The 24,588-nt window shown below is 34.6% G+C and overlaps 3 non-coding genes across 3 annotated transcripts; all 3 read right to left on the bottom strand.

Moving 5' to 3' along the window:
• Positions 1-3,973: 3,973 nt before the first annotated feature.
• Positions 3,974-4,045, bottom strand: TRNAD-GUC (transfer RNA aspartic acid (anticodon GUC)). Its single transcript has one exon. It is a non-coding gene; the product is annotated as a tRNA-Asp (tRNA).
• A 15,071-nt stretch (positions 4,046-19,116) lies between these two features.
• TRNAE-UUC (transfer RNA glutamic acid (anticodon UUC)) lies at positions 19,117-19,188 on the bottom strand. Its single transcript has one exon. It is a non-coding gene; the product is annotated as a tRNA-Glu (tRNA).
• A 3,950-nt stretch (positions 19,189-23,138) lies between these two features.
• Positions 23,139-23,210, bottom strand: TRNAE-CUC (transfer RNA glutamic acid (anticodon CUC)). Its single transcript has one exon. It is a non-coding gene; the product is annotated as a tRNA-Glu (tRNA).
• Positions 23,211-24,588: the final 1,378 nt, after the last annotated feature.

The raw sequence follows: 24,588 nt of genomic DNA on the forward strand, positions 1-24,588 counted from the left end.
GTTGTTGTTGCTGTTGCAGCTACATTTCGTTGCGCAGTTGTCAGCTGCAATAAAATAAACAACTGCAAGCAGCAGCAAACAACTAACTTTTCATTGTTGCTGACAGTGCAATAAATATTGGCCGGCCAACTAGCTGCCGCCGCGTTGCACCAGTTGTTGTTAGTGTTGTTGTTGTTGCGGTGCTAACTGCAACACCACCTTGCATGCAAGCAGCCATCCATCCATTCGGAGGCAGCCATTCATTTGCTCGTCGCCAAAGTTTTGTCCACTCACATAAAGAAAATATATGAACTCAGTGAAAAGTCAGTAAAGTTCTTCAGCAGTCAGCAGCCACTTCCCCTTGGCGTCGGCCTTTAGCTAAATTGCTTAGCGTGTGGGTGCGTGTGTTTGTTTACTTTTGATTGTAAACATAATTTAGTTGGCTTTGTCACGCAAAAGAAATTCCAAATAACTCACCGAATAAAGCAGCAGCTGAGTGGCTTTTGTGGCAAGATAAATATATTTGTTAGTTCATTTGTGTGTATGTGTGTGAATGTGCCGATATTTCTTAGAAACAATAAGGTTGTGAGTGCGCTGTTGGTGTGCTCGGTATGGGTGTGTGTGTGTGTAGCACCAGTGGAAGCGTTCATTAGTTACTGAGTAAGTCTGTTTTCGAATGAATAATACAATATATTTAGTTATCGAAGATCATAACTTGTGCAAACTCATAGATGTAAACAATTGTAATAGTGCTGTCATGTCATAAATAATTTATTTAATAATTATTAACAAAGTTTACGCTGCAGCAGGATATTCAACCGAAGACAACACACAATTATTTTTAAAGAATTACAGTTAGAAACTTCATGGCAGTCGCAGACTTCCGGTTCAGCCAAAGAATAAAACGAAGAGTTTAACATAGAAGCTGAAGAAGGGTATTGAGCACACGAATGCCGCTGTGTACAGAATCCTTAATTTTCAGCTTTGATCCAAACAAAAATGCTTAAAATATTTAAACTAAATAAATAAATCATTACATGATTTTTAATACAGTTAAAAGCTAGAAATATTGTTAATATAAGCATTTATTTTAAAAACTTTTATAAAGAAGAAACTTAACTTAACTTCGGCTGAATGATTGTCCGTTATACTCTTTCAGTGCTTGCAAGAGTATATCTATCGAAAGAGCAAATACGACCATCAGCGGACACTGCTTGTTCTATTTACACTCTTTCAACATAAAAATCAAAGACATTATCTTGAGAACCATGAAGCAAAGTTTTATAAAATCTGCACAAATACATTTATATTTTTTATTCTCGGTATGATTATACTCAAAAGCACTTGAAAAGGCATTAGTTAAATTGTTCATTAAGTAATTCTTATTTCCCACTCTTTCCCACCCGCTCACTCTCACCATTGTTCGATTACTCGCTAGTAAATAAAAGCATTCGCCCATTTTGACAACAAAAGTTTTCATTGCCAAAACCGTTGATGATCGGTTTCCCGACAGGAAATAAAATAAAACCTCAAATGTGGTGTATGCCCACCCAAACATGGACAAGAATTGATACAGCGAAATAAAATTGGAAATTGAAATGAAAATGAAAACGACAATGCCGAATTGGAAATTCGAAAGCGCTGAGCAAATCTGCCGAACGAGCAGCAATACACGCACGCAGAGAGACAAGCAGGCAGACGGTGTACAAGAAAAAGGACTAAAAGCCGCTGAGTGGAGCTTGGAGCATGGCGCATGGTTTGGGGGTACGAAAAATTTGCATGGTTCGTTTAGCAAAGTGGATGTTAAGTGTAATGCGATTTTTATGTAAATTTCACAGTGGAAAATGTATTGTGCATACAAGCAGAGAGGCGGGCGGACACGCAGGACAGACAGACAGACAAACGTATCGACAGCTGAGCAGTTGAATGTAGTAGAATGGTTGGCTGTGCGAACAGACAGCCAGGCAGACAGACAGTGACTAGTTTGGCAGCTGCATTGATGCTATGGCAACAATCCAATATATTGGCGACTCATTTCATGGTATTGGCAAAATACGAGTGTATTGTTGAGCGATGGCAGTGGCGGGCGCTGCAACGTTGGTTGTGGTTGCCGTACACATGGTCATGGTCACGGTCAACCAGGCCACACAGCAAATACGCCCGACCACAGCGGCTGCAGCCAGCGCTCAGCTATGCAAATATATCAAATGCTGGGATAATTCAAAATCATCGAACAAATCGGCAGTCAATGCACGCAAGCTCTAACACTTTTTATGCGATTTTCCCCCCAAACCGATGAGGTATGAGTTTTACTTGCCAAAAAATCGCATTGCGTTAGTAAAATATTTGAACAATTTTGTGGCGCTTGTGCATACATAGCAAGCTCATCATTGCTATTATCAGCAACAGCAGCTTGAACATCATAATCACCTTCGTCGGCTGGTCGGCGTTGTTAACCCCTTACGCTCGCGCCACATGAAAGTTGGCTGCTGTCTGGTCTACTGCTGACCGCCACGCCATGTCTGTCTGCCCTTGGCAGTATTGAAAATCTGAATTAAGCTGCAACACCAAAAGCCATCATTTAACGGGTGCATGCCCCCTCTGTCGCGACACACTTGAAAGCTTGCTGTTCGGCCTTTTTTCGCTTGGCCAATATTTCATGAGTGCATGGGCGTATTTTAACTTTGATTGCCCGTGTGGCTGGCACAGCCCACAATCTCTCCCTAGCACCGTATCACTAGCACCCTTGTCGCTTCCATGTAAATATGAATATTTGTACAAAATTCACTTAAAATTCGAGTGCCAACGATTGACTAAACCGCGTATTTCGCCGACCTTTTTTCTACAATTGTGTGTGTTTTTATTATCATTTGTTATTGTTGTTGCCTTTTTTCAAATACTGTTCGTTTACTGTTCATCAACCTGCGCTCGATGACTAGCAAACTCTTCTCTCTCCGTTGTACTTTTTGTTGACTACCGCGGATTTCGTCTCCCACTCGTTTCGCTCACTCGCCACTCAATTTTGCAAGTGTTGACCACTCAAGTGTTGGAAATGCAATGAAATGTAATGAAAATCAAATTGAAAATGCTCATATTTGTATTTTGTAATTAACGAAATGAAGTGATTCGCAGCAATGTACTTATGGGGAGTGTATTTGGCGGTGTTTGATCTTTTATTGTATAATTTCAGAACTAGTAATGTGGGAGCAATAAGGTAATTTTTTAAAGGCGAATTTTAAATTTAATAATAAATAAGTAGAAGTGCACTTTCGGCTAGTAGCGCTTCAATTTGAACTATATTGAACTATATTTGAAATGATAATGGCTCCATTCTCTCGAAGCGCACAATTCTCTCATTCAAATTCATTTATTTTAATACTAATAGTGCAATGCAGAATTTATTTAGTCAATATGTTAGCATGTATCAAATTTGTTGAAGAGCAGTCCTTATCAGAAATATTATGAGCAGTAAGTACATATACTTAAGCTTTTTCAGTTTGCCATATTATTGCAATAATTCGGTTTTTCTTCTCCAGTAAATATTTCTATTGTAAATTTTCTTAAACTCGTACATTTTTATATCTATGTCGTGCTGTTTCTTATCATCATTATGTTTTATTTGTAATTACCAAAGCAATGACAAGCCTATTTTATTTAAAAAAATACCAAAAAAAATATTCAAATTAGCTCAGTCTACAATTTACCACCATCCCTTAAAAAGATTACATATGAAAGCACGTGCTGTAATATTCAGGTCTTAACCCGTGTCACTTAAAAACTTTGAACGTAAATTATAAATGGGCAATTCTCAACGTTTTTAAACACAACAATTTCATATAAGCAAGCCAAAATATTTCACTTAACGCCGGACTGTTTCGTTTTTGTTTCGTTGGTAAATTTTCTAAACAAAAAAAACCTTAATTTAAATAACGGAAAATTAATAATATTTCATAATAAATTAATAAAAAATGAAGTCCAAGCAAAATGTTGAAGACTCCCCGACGGGGAATTGAACCCCGGTCTCCCGCGTGACAGGCGGGGATACTGACCACTATACTATCGAGGACGTTAAACAAATCATGCCAAATGCCTGATATAACCACAACCGCAACTTTTTTGTCTTGATTCAAATACAAATATACAACAACATCAAAATTAAAGCAAAAACAAAAAAAATTTCAGAATACTCACATACACAAATTTAAATATTTCTAAACTAGCGATCGCTATACTGAACAAAGTCAACTATTTTCTCATTGACATATGTATGTATGTAGCTCGATTTTTTCACGACCTTATCAAGTAGACAAGTAATTTTTTCAATTTCACAAGTCTCTAAAAAGTTGCAACTTTACTTCGCCAAATCGAAACAAATAAAAAATCAAGCAGATTGTCAAAAACCATGCGCATAGTGTGCACACCATTAAATAATGAATGCACATTAGTATAGCAAATAATAACAAAAGTAAAAGCAACAACAAAGCGTTTGACAACAGCTGCGAACATTTAAACGGAAAGACGATGACATCAAATAAGTTATTTATAGCTAATCGAGTTGGGAAGGTCGCGACAATTACGCGCTGGAGTTAGAGATGTGCAAAATATTTCGGTACTGTGGTGAAACGGGACGCGTGAAATTTCGTGATTCATCACAGATTTGTACCATATACTGGCGATGTTTAAAAATTAACAGCATATATATATCGAAGTAATCCGAGATGGATATAATATTGGGACTAGATAAATGTTTTCTGTTAAGAAGTGGAAAATTTCAAAATTTACAATAAAGACGATATTGTTTTTTCAGGATTTAGAAATTTCTCGATATTTACAGAACTTTTCAGGTTTACAGAATTTCCGGGATTTACAAATTGTGGTGCAAACTTTAAAGATTTTGATATTACTTAGAATTTCCTACAAATTCGCAGCTCTTCAGCATTTTACGATTTTCGAGGTTGATGGAAGTTATGTAAATATGAAGTAAAAGCTGTTAAAAATTGATTAGAATTGCAAGAGAGATCTACAAAATAACTTGCCATCTACAAATAGCATAAAGAAGTGTGGAAAAAATCGGAATCGGGCTTGATCACCGCTTGACATACGCATCACTATCAATGACACACATATATCTACCTCTTGCTTTATTAACCACACTGTTTTGAGGTTAAGTACATATTTTATAAAGTGAACATGTGGTGGAGGGCAAAAAAGTAGCGAAAACAAAGACAACAACAAAATAAAAAATATTGTTTTATGATCGTATTGATTTAAACACGGTAATATTTTGACAACAACACAATAGAAGCCGACTTTTCACCAAACTAACCCTTGTTTCACCAAAAATTTTACCGCGCGACACAAACCAAACCCCGGTTAAGGGTTAAAAATTAAAGCTAAACAAATAAACTGTAAAAAAAAATGCCAGCATTAAATTAGCAATCGCGCGGGGTAGTGAATAACACAAAATACCGCAGGTTAGCGCTAATTTATTTCCATTTGTAAGCGTGGCGAACTGCTACGTAATCGTGGTGCTGTCTCTTCGTTGTCTGCCACCGACACCGGTGTTTATTAAACCAATCTGTACGCAACGCCGTTAACTAATATCTAGAGAGCATCCTTTCTCCATTTTTTTTTTGTAGTTTTGGGACCTGCCGTTGACGCAAAAGCAAAAAAATACCAAGAGAAATAAGAGTAAACTCATGCGAATGCAACACGGAAATTTATGTGTCTGGCTGAATACCATCTTGCTGCACCGAGCGTATACTGCACAAGCGCCCACCCAAACAGCTAAGCAACTAACCAAGTAAACCACCAACCCCTTGGGCGTATTTCAATATTATAAACACCAAGGATGTGCACGAATAAAAGAATAAGCCACAAAACAAAAACAAAAAAAAAATAGACAAAACAAATAAACGAAGGATTTACCAAACGTACGCAATATGAATAAATATATTTGCACGCGAGTGTGTAAAAAAGCAAACAAATGATAGTAAGTGGCAGAGTAACACTTTCCACCCAACGGATGATACATTTATGTGTGTTTTTTTTTTGCTCATTTGCTAATACACCGTCTTGTGTTCGTTTTATCTGACATCCCGTTGGGAGTTACATTTGTTGTTGGAGAAATGGTGAACCATAAAGCGTTAAATGCACCCACTAATTAGAATTAATGGCGTTTAGAGACCGGCAAATGAGCAGGCGGGCAGGCGATTGCTTGATAAATGCCCGAAAAGTAGCTGCATACGATTGTGGCAAGGCGAGAAGCAGAAATGTATGGCAGATATGTACAGTTATTTTTATTTTACTTATTCAAACAAATTTTTTTAAATAGATGAGATATCACTTCAGCCGGTTGAATCAATTTCTTAATAACTGCACTAAGTGTTTCAGAACTGCTGTAGATACCGAGGGATAATTGTTTCCAGTGAGAGGCAGCTATTTTTTACAAAGATCCATATGTAGAATAAACTAGCATATTGAACATTTTTTTATTCGAACAGCTTAGAATTTGATCACTTGCAAAGTTTTTGCACTAACTAAAGAAGGGCTCGGATATATACAGCATTTCTAAAGAATAAATAAAAGTAGTCAAAATATATATTACTTTTATTTTACTATAACTCAAGTGGGATTATTCGTGGGTTCACGAGAAATCGAACTATTTACCTAACCTAACTTAAGCTACTACATTCAAAAGTTGGTCTTGCAAAGGTAGTGGCTTTCCAACCAATCTTTTCAGTGCTTATACTTGTACTCTCTTATTAGGACCTTTTTCTTAAGAATCCTTATATAATCCGAAAAGTTTCTGGATTAGACGTAAATATTTATTATTTTCATGAAGTCCACATTTAACGAAACCTATTTTATACAAAATGACTAAAAGCTCTTTTCAACTTATCAAATCTTGCATAGCAATGAAACGAAAAAAACAACTGTTATGGAAGAAAGATAAAGAAAATGAAGTAGAGACAGTATAGAAAGCGGTTAAGAGAGCAATTATAACGTATGTTATCTATATACATATATAGATATACTTGTATTAATTTATATTTAGCGTAGAACAGCCACTTCCTATAGGTCACGAAGCGCACCAGTAGCTTCGTGAGACACGCGCCAAAACAAATTAATCTTGAAAATTCATTTGATATTCATTGAAATATGGTGCAACTTCTCAGCATTTTTCATCCCCAAATTAATCTAGATTTCGGCTAGAACCATGCGTTATATGAAGCTAACAGCGTATCCAATATTTATGCACCCCACAAAGTAGGCTATAAATAATAATGCTGGTAATTGCATGTACTTGAAAGTAAATTGACGTGTGCATAACTAAAACTGTGTCCATTGGGAATCAATAAAATGCAATCAACGAAAAAGAACGCATGCAGTTGTAAATATATATACGCGTATATAAGTATGTAAGTGTGGAAACACAGAGATACTTTATTTCTACGCTAGTTTTATTTGTTGAATTTAAACCAGCTTAACTAAGAAGCAATAACATGTAATTATTTAAAATTATGTATTTCATATTTTCAATTTAAATATATGAAATTAAAAATCTAAAAAATATTTCTGCAGTTTTAACAGCATTCTCTTCACATGCAAGTTTATTTACAGCATTCAAGCAATTTAAAATATTATGACGTTTGTACAAACATAAAATTTTTTGACAGAAATATGCTTCCTCTTATAATATTTATGTTCTGCCGACACATATACACACACAAATGTGCTTGCAAGCGCTTATATGCTGCAATATGCCACAACAGATGAATCTATCCGTTGCGACAGTGATGACGGTACAAATGCGTTTACACACAACTTAAGCGTATGCGCATGTGTGTGTGTGCGTGTGTGTTTACATAAAATATACCTTTGCATGATTTTCAAGTATATTCCGACACTGAAACCGGCAAACTTGACAGTGAAAATGGCAAATGTGGCAGGAATATTTGCCACATGGCAATGCGTATATGTCTCATTTGTGTCTGCTTGTTTACTTGGCGGACCAGCCAGTTTCCATGAGTGAAGCGACAGAATTATAATAATAAAATAAACAGAAATATGCAAGCTTTTATTGAAATTAAATTGTTTAAAAGTTGAAGTGGAGAGTTTTGTGAGGAAAAATAATTCAACGTTTTAAGCTACAAAATTTTATATTCACGTTGAGTTTAGTAAACAAGAATAGTTTCTTGATACTTAAGTTAGGTTCGGGGGTATTTTTTGACAAAAAAACTTCTCATATTTTAAGCGCGGCAATGGAGATTTCATTGTCTTCCTAGTAAGTAGCAGTATTTCTAGAAATATTATTTAGAAAAATCCTCTGAGCCAATTTCAGAGATTCAATGATAAGGAACATCAGAACTAATGAGAAGGATGGATAGTTATTTTGCGACCAATGCTAAGATCAGAAGCACACTTTATTCTATCAGACAACAAAGGCTAGTTTACCCAGAAAATCTCAGTTTTTATTTAATTTATCATCTAAAACACCCATCATACTTGCTTCCATGAGGTCCTTACCGTTTTAGCTTTCACTTAAACACAGCTCATTTACTTCCTAATGCATAGCCTTGCACTTGTCATCTAATGCAATAAATTATAATTGCACATAAGAGCACTCTTCCCCTTAACAAACAAAATATTAAGCTCATAACTAGCCTCATTTCTATGATTGTACATATGTAATTCGGCCTGCAACAGCATATGAGTACCTAACCGAATAAATATTTTATACAATTTATTTTTATAAATTAAATTATGACTTGTAATGTGCTGCACAGGGCGCAACAACCAAGCAGACATAACAACAACAGAGTAATATGCGGTTTTGTCGTTAATCAGCTTGCAGCCGACAGCAAAGCGCCAGCTCAGAGAGCAACCCTCGCAGGCGCAGTAAAACCTCTTTGCAGCATGGCTGGCTGCGTAGTCGTAAATACTCTTATCTGCCACTTGTAGACGCAAACAATTGTGCGGTCTGGCAAATAGTAGTTGCATCTTCACATAGTCTCTTGTGTGGTGGGGTGGTTGATTGTAGCACACTACCCCACAGCGGGTTCAAGCTTCAAACTTCCGCTGCTGCTGCGTTGCTGTAATGCGTGTAAATGCGTTATGGCTGCATGGCTTTGATGTGTGTTTTTTTTCTTGCTGTGTATCGCACGCAGCACCCTCAGTCACATACGTACGCCGCACACGTAGCTTATACAAAACAAGCGCTCATAACAGGGTTGTTGCGCCTTCAAGTATGCACTGGTGTATTGTTAGTTTTGATATATTGCGCAAACTGTAATTCAGCCGACGCCAAATGCACTTGCCACAAGCGCATACATGCGCACACATGTGTAAACAAGAACGTGCACCAATTTTTGCAATATTGCAAATTACAAAATATGCCGTTACTTGTTATAAATGTGTAAAATGCGTTGTAGTGTGGCAAAAAAAAAAAATGAAAACCCAAATAAAAACTCGCACAGATGTTGTAAATGACCGTGAAAGTGCACTTACATATGTGAATGTGTGGTATTTCACTGGTATGTTCAGCTCTTGACTACTTTTATTGGCACTCGTTGGCGTATTTTGCCCTTTTAAAGCGTGGCAGCGCAGCTAATGCTCATCCTTTAATCTTGTGCGTTATTAAATATTAGATTATGTTTCATATGCGTTGCCTATTACAGACATGCGTGCACAAATTCGACTATGCATATTTGCTGGTGTGGTAAATGTAGTCGAAAGCATCAAGCTACGAGTTACTTCCGCAATTTTATGCAAATATAATGCAACTAATAAAATTTTCAATAAATGAAATGAATGCAAATATTAAATTTAACATAGCTAGTATTTATAAAAAGTCATAAAATTCTCGTAAGCCTACCTAGCGCAATACGAAATCCGAGTTCTAGATATTTGAAAATATTTTTTAGATTAAAATTGTATATCCACTGTTCCTCAATTTAACTTAATGGTCATATTGTGCCATGATTACTACAGTAAATTAAGGATTTTCTATATTTTACTCCAGTTTATATTTATAAAGCGCCTAAAAGTGCACTAGCTAAATTTTTTGTTAATCAATACTGCCTACAATTAGGCTAAAATAACACTGAAAAGTTAGGCTGTATCAATAATAAGATAAATTCAAAAATATATCAAAGACGAATGACAATTTAAAATATTATTTCCTAGAAATATTAATTTAAGCTGAAAATTATATGTGGCTGACTTAAAATGTCGTTTAGTCTGTTAACACTCATGCATGGAGATATGAACATACAAGAAGTTTTTATACGAAATCACCTAGCCTAAATGTTATAAGTGGGGTAGGTAGGTAGATAAAGTGGCTGTCTTTCGACCCACCTAAGCCTTTAGGAGTCCCATTGTGATACCACCGGGACTGTGGTCCCCTCACTCTATTGTCTACTCTCTGAATGGGGTAAATCGCAGAAATTAAAAATTTTATAGACGTTACATATAGTCGCGTGTTTCTATATTTAATTTACCCCACGGAAATGTATACAAACTTCAAACAAACAGTTACATATAGACACTAAGCATTTTCAAAGCAATATTCTCTTTCCCAACTATTATAGCATAATAATCTTAATACTAAAAATTTACGACACAAGTCTAACCTTCCGCTTTACTAAGAAACTTTCTCAACTTCCTTCCTTTGAAGCATAAAGCGCTTAACGAGTACACGCGCCTGTTGCCGCAGTGAGTAAAAGCAACGAAATAATAAAAATAAAAATTAAATGCTCTACAATGTTGATACGAGGGTCGATAGTGAGATTTTTATAGCAAAAACATTTACATGAAATACTTAAGCTACACATATACATATGTGTGTGAGTGTGCGAAAGGGTTGAGTGATATGCGCTGCTGACACTTTGGCACTTGTTGGCCAACAAATCGCAGAAACTACTTTATGATAAAGTTGACTAATACTAAATTTGTGGCACTAAATAAAGAGGTCGCAATAAAAACAAAGGTTACGCTGCGTGGCCACTACAAGCAGATTATGAGTTTTATGCATGAATATATTATATTTAGGTTTATAACCACTACTATAGTTCAACTCTATTATTTGGCATAAAATTGTATGTAAATGTTGTAGTAAAAAGTTGAATATATTTTATGCAAACATTAAAGCTTACATTTTCGTTCATTTCGTTGAACATTAAGTTATGCCAAACCATTACTTTTCTTTCATTTCAGCTGCAACTGTAAAAGCTGACCATAAACGGACATTTTAACGAGGAGTTAAGCGATTTGTAGGGAAATATGAAAGCGCATAGTTAAGGTGGCAATAAACCGCGCACGTCATGTTATGTAAGTTCATACATTTTAGTTATGTTTTAATGTGATATTAAAGTGCGAAAATACATAGCTGGTAGTAAATCATTGATATGCTTAAAATTAAGAATGTATATTTTACCAAAGTGAGGAATTCATTAAGAACATAAACTAAATGAAATAATAATTTTGATGAAAGGCAAAATTTGTAATGCTTACGAGTTAGTTTTAGTTCACAAACATAATATTTTTTCTCTACCAGCCTAAAGATATGCTTTAAAAATTATATACTAAACAATTTTTGTGCTCGCTTTGAATTTTTTTGTAGAGTTTGTAGCCTACTTATTTGCTAATATTAGCACAATCAATGAAATTGTATACAAATAGCGCATATTGCTAATTTCTATGTTATATCATATTATCATTTACGCTTATTTCCATGCTTCAACTTGCTGCCACTTATAAAAAATAAAAGTCGATACTACAATGGGTATACTTGAGGTTATTGTAAGGCTTGAAGTATTTTACATTTTGTAAAAGTAAAGATAAAGAAAATTTTTCATTTTTTTGATGTAAGAAACTAATTAAGAATATTACATTGAAAAGTAAATTGTGCCTTTTTGAAATGACGCTGAAAAATGAGATATTTGATGCCTACATTTTGGCGCATTGATATGAAACGTGATGACCAAAAGCTAAGAACCCAATTTTAGTAAATATTAAAAGTAAAAGTTTAATTTATTTATTTTAATATCTTTGTTTTACTAAATATATTTTGATATTTTTAGTTTACAAAATCAAAATTTTGAACTTAGGCTGGAAAATAATAATAATTTACCATATAGGTAGTCAAATATATATAGTTTTAAAATTATCTTTACTTAAATACAACATTTTCATCAAAAACTAAATTTCTTTTCAACCAGCCATTACCGTATTCGCGCACCACTACAATTTTTCAAAATAAATTTATTGTTCGTTAAATTATTTTCAGCCAGCACCTCAAAGTCTATTGAACTCTTATAAACAAATGTAGCTGCAAACAAACAAGCTTGCTATTGAAATTGTCCTAAACAGTCTTTCGATGCATTTCAAACCAAATATCTTTCGTGCAACAACAGACTTTGCTCAGCTGAGACCATCCGTTTCGAGTACAACTACAGTAAGCCCCAAACCCCGCTGAATTCTTTAATATTTGCACCCAATGAAAATAAGAAGAAGCGTTGCATAAATGCCGGAAAACGACACCCAATCAATTTATTCCACAGCTTCAATTCTGCATGAAAGTTTTTGCTTAATTCGTCGCATTGCTGTTTTTTGCTTTTATCACAATACATACGGACAATTCATTTTCGCAACTTGTTTGCCAGCGGCCTTTTTATTTGCAGCGATTTTTGACTGCAGCAACATTTGGTTGCAAACACTTTTGTGGCGCATTATTTGTTTGTTTCTTTGGTTCTTTCTTTCTTTCACTCATTCATTTGGTGGCGCTCTCAGTTGGCAATGAAAATTGCTGCCGACTGCTCCATTGCGTCCGAATGTTTGCCCATTTGTGCTCGATTGTCTGTGTTGCCTGTGCGCGTTGCGCCTGTATGCCTACAAAGCCGTCCTGTCTGTCCATCCACATAATTTGCCTGGCAGCTAAAGCGTTTCCTGAGCGTGGCTTTGTCTGTTCACTTTCAGTGTATATGTGTTTGTGTGACTTTGTTTGTCTGTCTGCCTTTGCCTGCATTTGAGTGAATTGGCCCTTTTTGGGCATTTCATTGTGAACACATTGTTTGTGCGTCGCTTGCCGCACGCCGTCGCAGCCATCGCAGAACTGCTGCTGCTGCTGCTGCCGTCAATGAAGTGCACTCATTGCACTCACCGCTTATCTCTTTGCCAATTATTTCAGTTGAATGAATTTGCCAGATTTGGCATTTTATTTATTTTTCGTTTCTTTTACGGCGCTTACAGAGCTGAAGGTTTTGCAATTTTTGCATTCTGAAACTTATATCGCCAGTTTATTACTATGGTAAATATTTTTGCTGAAATCCACATGCAGAATCACCACTTAAGCATCTTTGTACACGGATTTTAAGCTTCAGGTTGTTGTCTACAGCTTCGGACATTCGGATCGGTTTCGTAAAAATATTGACGATGTTATAAAATTTAAGATTACGAAAGGTATTCAAAGAATGTGTACTATCTAATAACTGTAAGCCAGCTGCTTTGCATCGATTAACCGATGTTATTTACTAATGAAAGGCAAACAACGCAGCTTTTTAGTCTTGAGCTATAACGCCAATCAAAAGCTGATGCTTATTGTACTTTCAAATCTTCAAAAGTCTCACACAACTTTTCCAGCTCATTCTAAAAATCAATAATATTCAAGGTTAGCTTAAAATACAAGCATTTTCAATATTCTGGTTCGAAAGTAATTTAAGGCAAGGACACTAATATTAACTTAAGGGCATTGTTGTAATTATAAAACCAAATGATATACTGATATTAACAGCCCAGAGTTCATACTTAGGTTGTTCCTTTTCCTTCATTCAGTGCGAGAAAAAAAGTAGTGGCTTAGTTAAGTAGATATGAGTTTTGAAAGGCCATGTAAGTATCGAGTTTTCAAATTATCAATAAACAATTTGCACATGTTCTTTTCACCTCAGGAAGCTGCTTATTTGTCAAAATCGCTGCTATCTATAGCATACCTATAGCATATAGCTGCCATACAAACGGAACGATATAAATCAAGTCCCTATACGGAAATTGTTTTTAATTTGCGATATATCTTTACAAAATTTTACTTAGATTACTGTTCCAAAAAGCGCTAGAAATCTTCGAACAAATTTTTCAGATTTACTATTGCATATACTCGCAAATAGCGTCCACTCAAACGTATCGAACAAAATCAAGTTAAAGAACTTTTTATACACTTTTGTGCTATAGGAAATGCACCTATGAAGGATATTATAGCTTCAGCGTGGCCGAAATTAATGTGTTTTTTTTTTTTGTTTTTAATTAATGTTATGCTTTCTACTGCCATCACACCCTATACTATTTTTATGACTCATGAATCATGTAGCCAGCATATAAACTTTAAATATTCACAGCACAATTACTACGCGGTTATTAGCAATTTTTCGATAAAATTACAAATGTAACTGCACTTCTATATAAATATGTATATGTATATGTACTTCCATATAAGTATGTATAGGTACTTACATAAATAACCATATTTGTTGGCGTACCTATGTATGTATTGTGCTTCTAAGCCGCAGACACATTTATATTAATTAAATTAAATACATTTACACTCATTGCCTGTGTTACAACAACAATTAATAAATAATTATTTTAATTAGAATTTTAAATAAATGCGCTTGTCGAGATGTCGGTGTAAAGTGTAGAGGAAAGCAGTCGTGAATACATGCTTGCATTTCTAATAAATTAAACTTAAACTTTTTAATTAAAGCACTATTTATTCCGAAAGCTTATGTTTACACAAATATATGTATATGTATGTGCGCATGAAGTTAAAATATACTTATATATGTATGTTAAGGCATGGATATATGTATATATATAAAAATGCACATATGTATTTTTATGTGGCGATTGTTGTTGAAGCTACATCATTAAATATTTTGACGAGTCAACTTGGGGAATACATGCAAACTGCAAGTATGAAAATCTCGATCTTTGCATTTTTAATAATAATATATAAATATATATGTAGTTAGCATGCATGTGTTACATAAGCCATTTATTAACGCATATCTATGGCATATTATATGCTTACAATGTGTCTAGGCTTTTCTGTTGCAGACGAGCGCACAAGCACCGACAATTACTGCAAAGCCAAATAATAGCAGCAAACTTTTATTTCATTTTATTTTAATTTATTTTGTTTTCTACAAAATTTTTTAACTTTTTTGCGACATTTAAAACTGGGCTGGGCTGTCAAAACAATGCAGCAGCCTATGCTAACGCGCTGGCGACAGACAGTACAAATGTTTTTCGCTCATTTATCATAAATAACAGTTTTTGTGTTTTTATTAGTGTAATTTTTTTCAGTTTATTTCTCACAAACTTTTATTTTTTTGTATGTTTTTATTATTTTGTACAATTTTTTGTGTAACTTTTTTTATTTTTATGATTTTAAGCAAGTGTCATAGCCAACATGTCTGACATTGCTGACTGGAAATACAATAAAATGCTTGCACATATGGTACATTGGTTAGTGGGCTGACCTTCAGAAGAAGTAGAAAGGTTATGTATGTAGTATATATGTACATAAGCATAATTAAGTTTTGAATTAGATTTTAAAATACGTACTAACTAATTTTTGAAATGCCGCTTATAAATTGCAATAAAAATATATAAATACACAAATTTAATTATTGAAAAAACAAAAAAAAAAATTTGAGACTAAAAAATTTAGTTGCATATTTTATTGAAAATTTACAATAATCACGATATTCTTTATATATAAAAAACCCAACAAAAGTAGTTATCAACAAAAATTAATAATTAACAGTAAATTTCAAAAATAAAGTTAATTATAATTTTCGAAAATACTTTTCTAAATTTGATTGAATCATTAATGACACCAATTTTAAAATTGTAAATTAAAAACGTTACTTTCACTAGAAAACTTCACAATACTACACACACATGCAGCCTGCACAACATCCAAAGTCTTCACCAAAGAAAACATAAAGAGCAAAAGAACAACAAAAACATTTAACGAAGAAATTTTAATTAAATTGTCTGTTGGTGACATTTTCATTCCAGGCAGTCAGCCAGAAAGCTAGTCAAAATACTGCACAACACTTGCAACTTCAACACCAAACTAACTGGCCACAAGCGAATATATAGACGCACATAGAAAAATGCAAGCGTACACACATACATACATAAAAGTATGTGTACAAATAAAATCATGTATATGTATGCAAGGATAACAGCTGGGACACAACAAAGCCATGTAGCATTTTTTAAGAGTCTTCCTCTTTGATTTGCCACCCAAACTTTTCCTCTTTTGTATAGATAGCATATAGCGACTGCCAGCTGGTTGCGATGCACAAAATTTAATTCGACTGTAGTGTATTTTAAATGAAAATGTGCATGCATGCATATACAATAAATAAGTATACACATACCTACATATGTTTGCATACAAATGCATTTTATACACACACACGCACACATGTTAATGTCCGACATTAAAGTTGAACCAAGGCTAGTGAGTGGACATTTTTACATGCTTCGGCATTTTATTTTTTGCATGTGAGCATGTATGTATTGTTGCATGCTTTTGTTGCGCATGTTGTACTCGCAGTTGTAAACACATTCGCAGCGGCGCTTCGCGAAAGTGTGAGTAACGAGACACGCCTAGGTCATTTATAATGGCCAACTTTGGGTACTAGCGTCACAAAAGCAACAACACATTTGATATATAAATATATGTGCATATGTAGGTAAGTATGTGTTTACCAAAAAATCAAAATAAGTAGTCTTCTCCTCTTTCGCATATCCACTTGGTTTGCGTCCTTCCTCGCTGGAAATTTAGTTGTGTAATAAAAACAAAAACAGAGAAAATTGCTGATTCCGTAAAAAATAATTTTAAATTACAATTTGAGATACCGACGAGAATCAGACTTTCAAAATTTTCGGTTAAATACAAAATCACTTTTTCGAACTGATATATTTATAGATATATAATATATTTTAGAAATTTTTACACAAAACTTTTATTTAGAAAATTTTTTGTAAAAATAAAACATTTTCTCGAAAATAAAATTTTAATTACAAATCTTAATTATTTCATGTTGTTTATTATTTCTCTTACATTTTGAATGTTATTATTGCAAATGTTGAAAGAAGTCACAAATACATAAAAGAAGCTGCAGATTCTCGCGCACTGTACCGTTTTGCAAGGATTAGACAATTTGTGTAAATGCGACGTTTTTTCTTACAGCAAATAAAAAAAAAATACAATGGCAAAAACAAACACCAGCAACATACCAAAATACTAAACAAAGCCAGTTAGCTAACTTTCACGTAAAGCTCATTTACCGGACACGACAAACTTACACACACACACACACACCGGTTTCATATATTTCGCTATGTTTTTTTAATAGCTTTACAGGACACCGAAACTCACACATATGCAGAAATCTTTGTTTGCATTTAAATTTCCCACATGCTCCGAAAAATATGCTCGTGCTTATAGCATATCCTGGTGTTGACCATGGTTGGCTCAGGACTTTTGCAGCTTCTACGTTGCCGCACGTTTTTGCATATCCGCATAGTTTTTATATAGTATTTGTGGGTTGTTTTTCGTAATTTCCTTGTTGTCGTAAGTTTTTTGGCTTTTGCTCCATCCGCGCGCTTGTGCTAACGTGATAATGAAAACGCTTGCGGACATTTGTACTCTCATATTCTCGTTTTAATCCTTTGAATGCCAAATGTGTTGTCAAGTTTAGCTAGACGCGAACACTTTGTGTATTTTCGTGTGCTTATTTATTTTGACATTTTTTTCTGACTACAAATAGTTTGTATAAAACTTTTATTCTCCGTAATAGGACTAACTAATACATGAGGTTTTCATTGTGGAATTTTTAGGAGTAGGAGGGAAGGAGAATAGATGCAACTCAGTGAAGCCATTTATAAATTTGGTATTCTCATGAAATTTATAGGGTTTTGCAACATAATTTATGGTTTCTACCGCCCGTTCTCACCTGCCAATATCAGAAAGAAGCACTTCTCTGGGTCCAGAAATAAAAATGACGGAAAAAATTGAAAAGTACATTTAAGATTGACGACTACACACATTCGCATAACAACCATCTTCCGCTATCTAAATTGGCTAGAGACTCACCCTAAGCAAAAAATAAAAATAAATTGCTTCGGGAGTGGCAACCTCTAAAAATCTCATATGATATTTGTAACTAACGATTACCTCAACAACATAACACTCTTTCTAAAATAACTTGCCTAATATTCTACGCAAAAAAATAAAATCTCTAAACATACCTGAAGCAATCTTCAATTTTCTCATAAATGCGACCAAATACTCTGTAACATTTGCCAATCGTCGAATGCTCTCTAATCTAGCACTAAAATCCATGCATAGAATATACATAAAATACTGTTCAACGTAGTTAACACTATTGAATTTATTAATTAAGTGGTGTTTTGGTCATTTGAGGCCATCAGTCCAGCCACTAGTCCCAGGCAGGAGCAACCCCGTCGGAACCGTGGGAGTGATTCTAATCAAGATTGAATCATCATCCTAAAACATCATATGACCTTTTAATAGGGTAGAACGTCAGTTCACCTCTACTAAATGACAAATTTTCAACTGCGATACCACAGGGATATATACGAACACCCGAATAAACTGTCTGAGAATTTAAGTAAATAAGCGACAACGAAAAAAATATATGATTAAATGAAAAAACAACAAAATTATACACAACAACACAACAAAATATTCAAGAACCAGTAGATAAGATGACTGCCTTACAATATTACCTAAGCTCAGGTAGCTAAGTCAAAATTGAAGCAATTTTTGTTAGTAGCGCTCAACATTAGCGTTAGTCTGCGCACATGGCAACAGCTATGCAATACTATTTCCTCCCCAGCCTCACATGTTTTCTTCAACAAGCAATTCCACAAATAGGCTTTTTTTTTTGTTGCTATATTGTATTTGTTTAAATTTTTGTTTGCATGCTTTAACGCTTTATTGTTGCTGTTTGATATAATTTCTTATAATTTTATAATTCTTAGCTTACTTAGCTATTGAATATCTTAAAACTGAAAATATGAAATATATTAAAAAAGTATTTCCCATACCGGGAATCGAACCCGGGCCTTCTGGGTGAAAGCCAGATATCCTAGCCACTAGACCATATGGGATATGTTAACATCATTGGTAAAACACGCATTCAAACACTTGGTTGACAACTAAGTGTTCTTTAAGAGCAAAGAATAGAAAAGGTTAAAAATAAGTTTTTTATTGGAATGTTACCATATACTTAATATACGGTGGAGTGGTTTAGAGTCATAAAGTTTCTAATGTATGTATGTTAATCACAAATTTGTGTCAGTTTGAAAACAATGTATATGTAATATAAATACAAAACTGACATATTAAAAGTCTTTATAACAAATGAATGCTATATTGTATATTAATGTTTCTGTTACTATACCAGAGTCTCTTGAAATTCCAGTCCAGCATCTGGCTATGTAGAATAACTTTCTTCTGAACTAAAACAAGTGTCAACACTCGACTGACTGACCGAGTCCATATGTTGTTTACATATCTTTACAAGTCAGGAAAGTACCAAAGTGCATATACGGCTAACAACTATAAACCTACACACACGCTCATGTAGATATACATATTTATATAAAATATTGTATCTATCCTTTAAATGCAGCCTTAATCGTCCACTAGTCCCAGTACGGAGGGAGTGGGATTCAGTGCTTTACTAATAAAAAGTACAACTACTAAGCAAGCGCGCACCAAACGAGCGTGTACATAGAATGACATGACAAGCATATAAAAGAGGTCATTGATGTTATGCTGACAATTTGAGATGACAATCAATGCAATGGGGTTAGTGAAATGTGGGTGGAGCACTGTGCTTGTGTTAAAGTGTTGTGTCGTATTGTGCCACTGACTAGCAGCTAAGGGTCCTCATTGACCAGTAGTGCAAACGCTGAAGCTACAATTGCTGTTGTTGATGGACGACAAGCAAAGAAAGTTTGAGATATTAAAAATGTATGAACATACATTTGTATGGTTTATTGTTTTATTTGCCAGGATATGAACCAAAGGATTGTTTGAAGTACGTAGGCAGCGCTCGTTTAGTTGGTCAATAATTGCTTGGAAATGTTTAAACTTATTTACAGCGTATAGGTTTGTATGCAATTTACGCATTTTTCCGCTCTGGGCGTCACTGTGGTACCAGCTCCTGTATCTTTTACGCACTTAAAGTGTTTGTTTATTATATATTACGTCCTATTTTATTCAAATTGTATATTATAGGATTTATTTCGGCTTACATTGTACTATATGTTTTATCACATCTTCTGTTGGATACATAAAATAGCACTAGTTTTAAAATTGGCTTAAATTTTTAGGGTTAATAAGATGCTTTCTAAAGGAGAGTATGATTATTGTGGCATTACCTTTTTTGTCGGACTAGGATTCTTCATTTAATGCCATTACGAGTCTCTAAAGCATTCAAAACCGATCCCAATATGAAATTTAATCAGATTGCAGAGTCACAAAAAGGAAAACGCATTCTTTAAAACCATATCGTGATACAATATACCTAAGATAACTAAATATTTTTACATTTTATATTAATATTTTTGAACGAAATTAAATTCTTAATTTTCTTCTTTGACAATTCTTATGAACTTTAAACTAAATGGTGAATGTTGTAGGCTAAAACAACAGTGAGTTTCGGTCTGCACAGACAACGTTAAATCACCTGGGAATATACCCTAAATGTGAGATCGGCTGACAAACTGCGACACTAATGTCAGGAGTAGCACAAAAATTGTAAGAAGGAAATTGCGTTTACTTACTATTATGAACTTGAGGAGTGAGGTGTTTTGCTTGTAACGGCGCTAAAACATGAAAAGCGTATTTACTACTTAATTTTTAGAAAAGGGAGAAAACTTTAGGAAGGGTAATGCGTAACAAATGGAAGATACAGTGTCAAAATTAAAGTGATAGTAAAAGTGAGTGCGAAGGGCTCATCAATTGCTTAAGAGTTGAACGGCAATGAAGGTACTTGATAAAAGTGGGTGTTTTGTGGTTGTAATGAGAATTAAGATTCATCGTCTGCTAAGCGAATAAAAACTTGTTATTCTCTATATACATATCTATAATCTTTTTTTATTACTAGAGAATTAATTCACCTCTGAAAATCGCAAAGTTCAATTATGCTAGTTGTTAGCTCATATAGCAACTTTCGTGCCCCTTCTTGTTTAGCCAAAGGCTTAGTAAAGGTCCACGTAAAACATAAACAAGTATGTTTAAATATGGAGAGTAAAAAATAGTTTTAAAGTTTGCTTGCCAATTATACGGTACCTATACCCATGTACTGCATGATGTCTCTAGGCTAACGCCAAACATTTGAGAAAATAGAAACGAGTAGAAAAATGTGGCTTTCCTCCATGATAGCAAAAACATAATTTGGACCAACAACACACATGAAAAACATAAACTCAAACAGGAAAACAAACAAAGCTTACTTCAGGCCAAATAACTTACAAACGCATGAGTAGACCATTGAAGTTGAAAGGTACAAGTAAGACAACTTGTTGTTAGTAGACTTAGAAAAGAAAACAGCATGCCTCGGAACTTTCGGAAACTCAGTAGATACACAATCGGGGGACGCAGCGAAAAATTGGGTGAGCATTTAAGGCAACAGACGATATGTTGGAATTAAACGGCCAGCAACCCCACATCAAGAGAGTAGACAGGCACAACGCATAGCTGCACAGGCGACGCACACCTTTGGGAGTTGGTGCTACATTCAACAACCTGTAGAGCACTCACCTGCATATTCATTGCCCTGTAGACTTTTTCCTCTTAATTCCTTTATTTTTACGTCTTTCTTTGTTGCACATAAGACACATTCAGTTTTCTTGCACGCAATTTGGAGCTGCTTTCGCATTTCTTAGTTCATTTTCACAATAAAACTGCTACCGCTTGCGGTTAGCTTAGTATGTATCTGACCTTTTCCGGGTTCGCATTGAGAAAGAAACATTTGCCCCCTTCCTTCTGTCGATCTGAGCCCACATGAATGGGGTCTGTCTACTTACAACTTCATTTTGGTTTGAATGTGTCCCTGAGGAGCGAACAGCCGACGGCAAAAAGGCGTCCAACAAACAAGTGAATGCAATTACGCATTTCAGGCATATATGGGGGTGCATTTTGTGTTGGTGGGGGTATGAAGCTACAGAAGCTCCACTGCCTTCCAGACTAAAGTTCAAAGCGCACCTAGCTCAGCACACGCTTCCTTATTGCCCGGTGTTTGCTTTTCGTGCTCTTTAATTGTCTTATCGCCGCTTTTATGGCAAGTTCTTGTTTAGCGAGTTATTGCCCCGTGGTATTGTTTGCATTTTCTTTTAATTTAATTCATTCGGGCCGACAAACTGGAAAATATTATTAACTTGAATTATTTAACATAAGTCATGCTTCTGTTGTTGTTAACAAATTTTTCAGTATTACGTCGAATATTTTGTGATTGTGTTAGCTTAAGCGGTAAGCGCGTAAAAGAGCAATAAAAAGAACATTAAAAACTTTTTCCTGCGCAAAATTGTGGAAATTGAATTAGATTACCTATTCGAGCCCCCAGCGATGCATGGAGTATTAGTTAGCCACACATACACGAATATGCCCACGCATTCGGTTTCATTTGTATTTACTTTGCATGAAAAATTAACGTTTTTTACTGTTTCTAGTTTCCTTCTATAGTTCATAGATATTATGACAAACGTCAATTCCTCAAATCCAATAAATTTATTATAATTTCTCTGATTAAATTAATTTTAGACCACACCCGCTTTGAATTATTTAAGCCTGAACCAAAAATAAGTCCCGAAATGAGTCACTAAACTCTAAATGAATAAATCTTACTAAATTGTTGAAAATATCAACCCGAGAACACAGTTTGAATATACAAAACAAATAAGTAAATTCAAACAGCTCACAGGCTTAAGCAAGTGAGTAAGTAGATTAACCGTAAAATTGATTAAATGTAAAATGTATGTTTTAGTGAACTGTTAACTATTTATTATTATAATTGTCTAAATAATAATTTAAAAAAAAATAAAAAGCAATCTTCCCATACCGGGAATCGAACCCGGGCCTTCCGGGTGAGAGCCGGATATCCTAACCACTAGACAATATGGGACTATTAAAATGAAATTCTCATATGCGGCACTTATATTGTAAGTGCGACAGCACCACTGCTATCTATACACCACGATGAACGGTATCGTGGTGAACATTCGAAAGCAGATTGTATATGTGCATGGTCGACGGAGTTTACATACAAAACGAGTTGAATTAGGTTTCCACCGCAAAAGCAATTGAGTGTTCGGTTGAAATACTAATAAAATCTGCTTATATGATGAAACATACTATATTTAGATGAGCAATGGAGGGTTTTTTTAAAGACTTTTACAGATGGTGAAATGGATGCTTGTCAAAATTCAACGTAAGATGCTAAAAAAAAGTATATAATTATAAAATTTGCTTAAAATGTTTAGATTCAGATTTCTAAACTTTAAAGCGTTTTCCCCACAACTCATACTTTGCAAAGTAGGTATAAGTGCATAACTACTGCACCGATTGTTTTGAAATTTAGCACACTATTTTTTTACACAATATACGAGGTAACGCTGGAGAAAAATTTTCCGCATAAAATCGCGTTTTTTCCTTTAAAGTGTTCGCAAAAAGTGAACAATTTAAATTTCGAAATCCCCCCACCCCAGGGTTATCTGAGCAAAGCGATCATCTAGCGATCTAATTTTGATATTATGATTTCAAATGATCCAACACCGACTACTGACTGTCACCGCCATTTAACTTTTTTCCAGACATTCCAGAATAATTGCTGCCATTGCCGTATTTTTTAATATTTCTCCATTAAAATTTTAGAGAATATTCTTTAAATATCATACTATAATGCGCCATTCGTTTTAATAAATAGATTTAAATTGTTACGTAAAAAAAATTACAAAAATATGCCTACTCCCCCCTTTAATTTGGCATTTTTAAGTAACGTACTAAAGAGTGCAGTTCGTACATTTTAAATTTTACTGTGGTATTTTTTGTAAGAATAGAATTTTGGTAAAATTAAAGAAATATCACAAATTTGGAAAAAAATTTAGCTAGACGTCTCTTTTAAGCAAAATAAACCTATGCTGTGCAGGAAAAGCATTGCAACTCGAGTTCAGTTCTGCCGAGAATGTAAAAATTTGTCGGTTAAAGACGGAAATGGCTTTCTAATGGTAAGTCATATTGTTGCCATCGGTCCAACGAACAGCGCCAATAATAATTAGTTAAAGTCACCAGTTATAATGATGCGGGCATGTTTCACTTGGTTGCACATTTTTTTCCATACTCTTCTGGCTATCCCTTGCTGGCTAGTTTGTTAATGACTGGAGTGGTACTAAAAACTCAAATCAATACAAAGATTTTGAAAACACATTTCCACAAATGATCAGATGACCAACCAAACTTTCAGCATACAAGTTTTATTGTTTAAAGGCTTTAATTAGTTAATT

The sequence above is a fragment of the Bactrocera oleae genome, chromosome 4 (genome assembly GCF_042242935.1).
Source record: "Bactrocera oleae isolate idBacOlea1 chromosome 4, idBacOlea1, whole genome shotgun sequence".
Taxonomy (NCBI): domain Eukaryota; kingdom Metazoa; phylum Arthropoda; class Insecta; order Diptera; family Tephritidae; genus Bactrocera; species Bactrocera oleae.